This window comes from Oncorhynchus tshawytscha, unplaced genomic scaffold (assembly GCF_018296145.1).
Source record: "Oncorhynchus tshawytscha isolate Ot180627B unplaced genomic scaffold, Otsh_v2.0 Un_contig_5990_pilon_pilon, whole genome shotgun sequence".
Lineage (NCBI taxonomy): Eukaryota > Metazoa > Chordata > Actinopteri > Salmoniformes > Salmonidae > Oncorhynchus > Oncorhynchus tshawytscha.
This window is the reverse complement of record NW_024609819.1, coordinates 806,857-814,166: the sequence shown is the minus strand read 5'-3', so window position 1 is coordinate 814,166 and position 7,310 is coordinate 806,857.

The following is a 7,310-nucleotide window of genomic DNA, read 5'->3' as shown; positions in this document are numbered from 1 at the left end:
TTTGAAGGAATCTAATGGTTAACAGAATCACATGTTACCCATTCTAAACTCAATACTGGATCATTTTTATATAGATGACATGTTCTGAAAAGATGGCTCCTGATACCAGTGTCATTTTCCTGGTATTACCATCCAGCCATATCCAGAACATTTACAGAGTTTCCCTCAGGAAAGACCGTCTCCTAACATTACAACACACACGCCTTCCACGACAGCAAAGGAAAATCATTTGATTTCTAACTGACCAACACCTGAATCAAGGATCTCTTAGTATAATCTCAGGCAATCCGAACAACAAGGACTGGATCAAAGGTTCTAGCTCTCTGACATACCAGAGTGCACTGGGTTCCTCAGCCAGGGGCCATACCAGTCTGTCTGGGTCCTGCTTCTAGAATGGTCTGGGTCCTGGTTCTAGCAGGGCTGATTCATACGTCCTCATTGCCGGTCTGTTCTCTTGCGTCGATAGTAATCAAGTCCATGTACACACAGCCTGAGCATCTGTAGTCAGACTGAAGAAGCCGAGTGTAGCATAGCCTTGTGTTTCATGTCCCATTCACTCTGCCCTCCTTTGAGCCCATTGGCAGCTTCAGTCTATTTTTGGGTTGTACTGTTCATGGTCGACCACATTTGTAGTTTTCATTATTATACGATGCTCTGTTTAGTGTGTGGACGTCATTCGCATATCTGATGTGATGCATATTGTCAAATAATTTATTTTGGATAGTAACCGGACTGAAACAGACCTCATGGACTTGCCCGAATGAACATGACCCTCATTCTCCTGTAGGAATGGGCATTTAGACTTAGATGAGTGTCCCAAGACCACTGGGGTAATGTTGAGACATGGGACACATCTCATCAGTTGGTCATGCGTAAATGAGAAAGAGAATAGTTTTTTTTGGAAAGGATTTCATATGCGTAATTGAAATGGTGGAAATCTGACAGTATCTCAGAAGTCAAAACCATCCTTCTACAATTTTGTTTCCAATGCCCTCAAAAACATTATCTCACGTCTCACCCACAACATTTCACTCAAAGCAACAGATCTGAAAGGACTTGATAGGTGGTGGGAAAAACCTGTTCATATATCAGTAGTTACGAAGAGGAGAAGGGGAGAGCTTTTGAGTGTATTGGAGAGCAGTGTTGCTGTTGTGGGATTATTTCCTGAGTAAATATTTCATTTTTATGGCAGTTATAGTCATTGCTGATATGGTGGGAATTTGTGTTACACTAAATATCTGTCTTTACCTGGTAACTAATTATCCGTTTTCCTATTGGCAAACGCTTTAATTGTGTAGGGTTAAGCTTTATTGATACAGGAAGTGAGACAGTTCTAGTTCCGGTGGCTGCTGGTGTTCAATGTGGTTTGACCGTTAAAGCTGCTGAATAGATATCCATCTCCACCCAGTCCTTGCTCCTACAGAAAGTCATCCTGCACCAGTACTCAAACCCTCAACTTACTTGGTGATGGAGACTGAACCATTGCTATATAATTCCTCCACTTACTGTATGTCTGACGGCTTTGATGACAGCTTTGATGATGGCTATGATGACAGCTTTGATGATGGTTATGATGACAGCTTTGATGATGGTTATAAGGACAGCTTTGATGATGGTTATTATGATGGTTATAAGGACAGCTTTGATGATGGTTATTATGATGGTTATAAGGACAGCTTTGATGATGGTTATTATGATGGTTATAAGGACAGCTTTGATGGCGGTTATGATGATGGCTATGATGACAGCTTTGATGATGGTTATAATGATGGTTATAAGGACAGCTTTGATGGCGGTTATGATGATGGCTATGATGACAGCTTTGATGATGGTTATTATGATGGTTATAAGGACAGCTTTGATGGCGGTTATGATGATGGCTATGATGACAGCTTTGATGATGGTTATAATGATGGTTATAAGGACAGCTTTGATGGCGGTTATAATGATGGCTATGATGACAGCTTTGATGATGGTTATAAGGACAGCTTTGATGATGGTTATAAGGACAGCTTTGATGGCGGTTATGATGATGTCTATGATGACAGCTTTGATGGCGGTTATGATGACAGCTTTGATGATGGTTATGATGACAGCTTTGATGATGGTTATGATGATGGTTATAAGGACAGCTTTGATGATGGTTATGATGATGGCTATGATGACAGCTTTGATGATGGTTATGATGATGCTTTGATGACAGCTTTGATGATGGTTATAAGGACAGCTTTGATGGCGGTTATAATGATGGCTATGATGACAGCTTTGATGGCGGTTATAATGATGGCTATGATGATGGCTATGATGACAGCTATAATGGGGAAGGGAAAGGGGATACCTAGTCAGTTGCACAACTGAATGCATTCAACCGAAATGTGTCATCCACATTTAACCCAACCCCTCTGAATCAGAGAGGTGGAGGGGGCAGCCTTAATCGACATCCACGTCATCGGCGCCCGGGGAGCAGTTGTTGTTGGGGTTTTACTGTCATGCTCAAGGGCAGAGAGTCAGATTTTTCCACTTTGCCGGCACAGACTAGCAACCCTTCGGTTACTGGCCTAACACTCTTAACCGCTAGGCTACCTGACAGCTATGACTGGAAAACTTCAGTTAGCTTTGTAAACATGTCAGCACCTAGCATGTCCATGATAGCACAAGTTACTCAACCATTGGCTTAAAGCTGAAACTTCCTAAAAGCGGTAAAGTGCATGAGGACTGTCTCTCCTTTTTCAACACCATCGGACTGTTCGTTGGGCCGAGTTGAGGTGTGACAATCATCGTGTCATGAAAAAGTGTTGATTCATCCAGTTCAGTTGACTACCTTTTCAATATTGCGTGATTTGATGTGATATGATGCGAAGAAAATCGAATGTAAGTTCATGTGTTCCTGATTACTTCAAGACCTGTTGGATAATGTGTCAATGTGATGAATGGCTTGTTTTGGTTTCTGAAATGAATTATAATCTCTTGATTCCATGTTATCCTTTTGCTTGTGTTATGTAGTGAGAAAATCACTCAATGCCCATTTGCTTTCCCTGTTAGTATGTATAACACTGACCTCATCCAGACTTATATTGCATCCCAAATGGCACCCTATTCCCTACATAGTGCACTACTTTTGACCAGCGCATGTGGTCAAAAGTGGTGCACTATATATGGAATAGGGTGCCATTTGGGATGCAACCCTAATGTATAATCTCCGTGCTACATTCTTGTTGCACCGCACAACCACACTACAGTGTCACATGCCCCAGATTGTAGTAACCCTAAACGCCATTATGTTTTAACTATGACACCGAAGATTGTGGACCTGGGTTCAAATTGTGTTTGAGAGATCTCAGTGTTCAATTGACGATCAACAACACAGGGAGAGGGATCAAATGCCAACTGAAACTGTCAAGGGAGAGATACTCCATTTTCATCTGTAGTAGTAAAAAGCGATAACCTCTTTTCTTTGGCAAATGTAAGAAGGACTTGGTCCATGAACAGTTCTAGAATCTGTGAGCGGCACAATTTACACCGTTCTGAGGGCTCCTCCACGTCTACTTTGTGTTAGAAATGCTATACATTTCTCTTTGGATGTGTTAACTGAGTATCTTCTATCCAAACCTGGCAGGGCAGAGTAGGGATGTTTCGGCTGTCACTTGGACCTTGGACGAGTCCACTATGATCTGGAGGGCCAATCATCATTTCTATCTTCATTATTTTCAATGGTTTCTTTTTGATGAAAGCTCTAGCATTAAAAAGTCTTCTGGATCGAAGGAAGAATGTGTTGAATTTCTCACATTTTCCACTGTGATCTAGTGGAATCTTGATTAAGCTTTTTGTAGACAAATAATACCAGAACTCAGATCAGTATTTTGGTATTTGCCCCGTTGCCCACTTTTAAAAGTGGAACAAAGGCGAGGAAAAGCATGAAAATCATTTGTTTCGAAATTCTCATCCGAACATAACACTGAACTAATTCATTAACAACAATGGTGGTCTGGAACACGACTGATTCAAAGGGGCCTGATGTATAAACAAAGACCATCAAAGCATACTTGTGCACTTACAGTCTCACTGCTATGAGCGACAAATAACAGGGAACACACACAGCACATGGATCAACAGAGAGAGGAGAGGGACTGCCTAGATGGCCCAGACCCGTTTCTATCCCTAGCCCCTACCATGGCCCAGACCCATTTCTATCCCTAGCCCCTACCATGGCCCAGACCCATTTCTATCCCTAGCCCCTACCATGGCCCAGACCCGTTTCTATCCCTAGCCCCTACCATGGCCCAGACCCGTTTCTATCCCTAGCCCCTACCATGGCCCAGACCCGTTTCTATTCCTAGCCCCTACCATGGTCCAGACGCCTTTCTATCCCTAGCCCCTATCATGGCCCAGACCCATTTCTATCCCTAGCCCCTACCATGGCCCAGACCCCTATCCATGGCCCAGACCCGTTTCTATTCCCCCTACCATGGCCCAGACCCCTAGCCCCTACCATTGTCCAGACCCGTTTCTATTCCTAGCCCCTACCATGGCCCAGACCCGTTTCTATCCCTAGCCCCTGCCATTGTCCAGACCCGTTTCTATTCCTAGCCCCTACCATTGCCCAGACCCGTTTCTATCCCTAGCCCCTACCATTGTCCAGACCCGTTTCTATTCCTAGCCCCTACCATTGTCCAGACCCGTTTCTATTCCTAGCCCCTACCATTGTCCAGACCCGTTTCTAGCCCCTACCATTGTCCAGCCCCTACCATGGCCCAGACCCATTTCTATCCCTAGCCCCTACCATTGTCCAGACCCGTTTCCCCATCCCCTACCATTGCCCCTACCCTAGCATTGTCCAGACCCCCTTTCTATCCCTAGCCCCTACCATTGCCCAGACCCATTGTCCAGACCCGTTCTATCCCTAGCCCCTACCATTGTCCAGACCCGTTTCTATCCCTAGCCCCTACCATGGCCCAGACCCCTTTCTATCCCTAGCCCCTACCATGTCCCAGACCCATTTCTATCCCTAGCCCCTACCATGGCCCAGACCCATTTCTATCCCTAGCCCCTACCATGGCCCAGACCCGTTTCTATCCCTAGCCCCTACTATGGCCCAGACCCGTTTCTATCCCTAGCCCCTGCCATTGTCCAGACCCGTTTCTATTCCTAGCCCCTACCATGGCCCAGACCCCTTTGTATCCCTAGCCCCTACCATTGCCCAGACCCCTTTCTATCCCTAGCCCCTACCATTGCCCAGACCCGTTTCTATCCCTAGCTCCTGCCATTATCCAGGCCCGTTTCTAACCCTAAATCCTATACCATGGCCCAGACCCCTTTGTATCCCTAGCCCCTACCATTGCCCAGACCCCTTTCTATCCCTAGCCCCTACCATTGCCCAGACCCGTTTCTATCCCTAGCTCCTGCCATTATCCAGGCCCGTTTCTAACCCTAAATCCTATAATGGCCCAGACCTGTTTCTATCCTTAGCCCCTGCCATGGCCCAGACCCGTTTCTATCCCTAGCCCCTACCATGGCCCAGACCCGTTTCTATCCCTAGCCCCTACAATGGCCCAGACCCGTTTCTATCCCTAGCCCCTACCATGGCCCAGACCCCCAGAACCGTTTCTATCCCTAGCCCCTACCATGGCCCAGACCCGTTTCTATCCCTAGCCCCTACCATGGCCCAGACCCGTTTCTATCCCTAGCCCCTACCATGGCCCAGACCCGTTTCTATCCCTAGCCCCTACCATGGCCCAGACCCGTTTCTATCCCTAGCCCCTACCATGGCCCAGACCCGTTTCTATCCCTAGCCCCTACCATGGCCCAGACCCGTTTCTATCCCTAGCCCCTACCATGGCCCAGACCCGTTTCTATCCCTAGCCCCTACCATGGCCCAGACCCGTTTCTATCCCTAGCCCCTACCATGGCCCAGACCCGTTTCTATCCCTAGCCACTACCATGGCCCAGACCCGTTTCTATCCCTAGCCACTACCATGGCCCAGACCCGTTTCTATCCCTAGCCCCTACCATGGCCCAGACCCGTTTCTATCCCTAGCCCCTACCATGGCCCAGACCCGTTTCTATCCCTAGCCCCTACCATGGCCCAGACCCGTTTCTATCCCTAGCCCCTACCATGGCCCAGACCCGTTTCTATCCCTAGCCCAGACCCGTTTCTATCCCTAGCCCCTACCATGGCCCAGACCCGTTTCTATCCCTAGCCCCTACCATGGCCCAGACCCGTTTCTTTCCCTAGCCCCTACCATGGCCCAGACCCGTTTCTATCCCTAGCCCCTGCCATGGACCAGACCCATTTCTATCCCTCTGCCATGGTCCAGACCCATTTCTATCCCTAGCCTCTGCCATGGTCCAGACCCATTTCTATCCCTAGCCCCTATGAAGGATCCATATGTACACCAAACCACATACTAAGCTGTAATTAAAGTGTTATGTGACAAAACACAAACTGTCACAAAAGGGACAATAAATGTGACAAACAAGTGTGCAATGAGACAGGGTACTAAGCATCACTGATTGACTGCACATTAAATGGTTAACACATTCAAATGTGTTCAGTATGTCTTCAGTATCTTATCAAACCAACTAGTACAAACACTATGAAAAGCTTTATTGGGGAGGAATACAAATTATTCAAGACAACTTACCTCTTGTCAATATTAAATGTAGAGAGAGCGAGAAGGAGAGAGAGAACGCATACGTAGAAAGTAGTGCATACTGGGGAAAACACACTCTCCATGGACATATTTTGGCTTGAGCTGAAAGTCAGGCAGCTCTTTGCATGCTCCTCTGTGTGGTTTGATGGCTAGCCAATCAACACAGATTACCACAGCTCCTCTAAGCTATAAGGTCATCTATTAGCCATATAATGGGTCAGCAGGGACTTTTAAAAACGCTGGTTACGAACAGCAAACATGGCTTTTTTTTTGTCTCGGTGGCCATGTTTATTGTTCTTTTAAGAGCCCTTGCGTGACAACATTTGGATTTATAGGCTAAATGTGCTCACCTTGGTTAAGGTTCTATGCAGGAAAGATTTTGACCTTTTGAGAAAGATTTATATTGATGTTTCAAAACACTAATAAGCAAATTATTGCACTGATTATTTAGCAAATAATGTGTAGCCTACATACAGTGCCTTCCGAAAGTATTCACACCCCTTCACTTTTTCCACATTTTGTTATATTACAGCCTGAATTTAAAATGGTTACATTGAGATTTAATCACTGGCCTAAACACAGTACCCCGTAATGTCAAAGAGGAATTATGTTTTTAGATTACAAAATAATAATAATTTTAAAGAAAATGCTGAAATATCA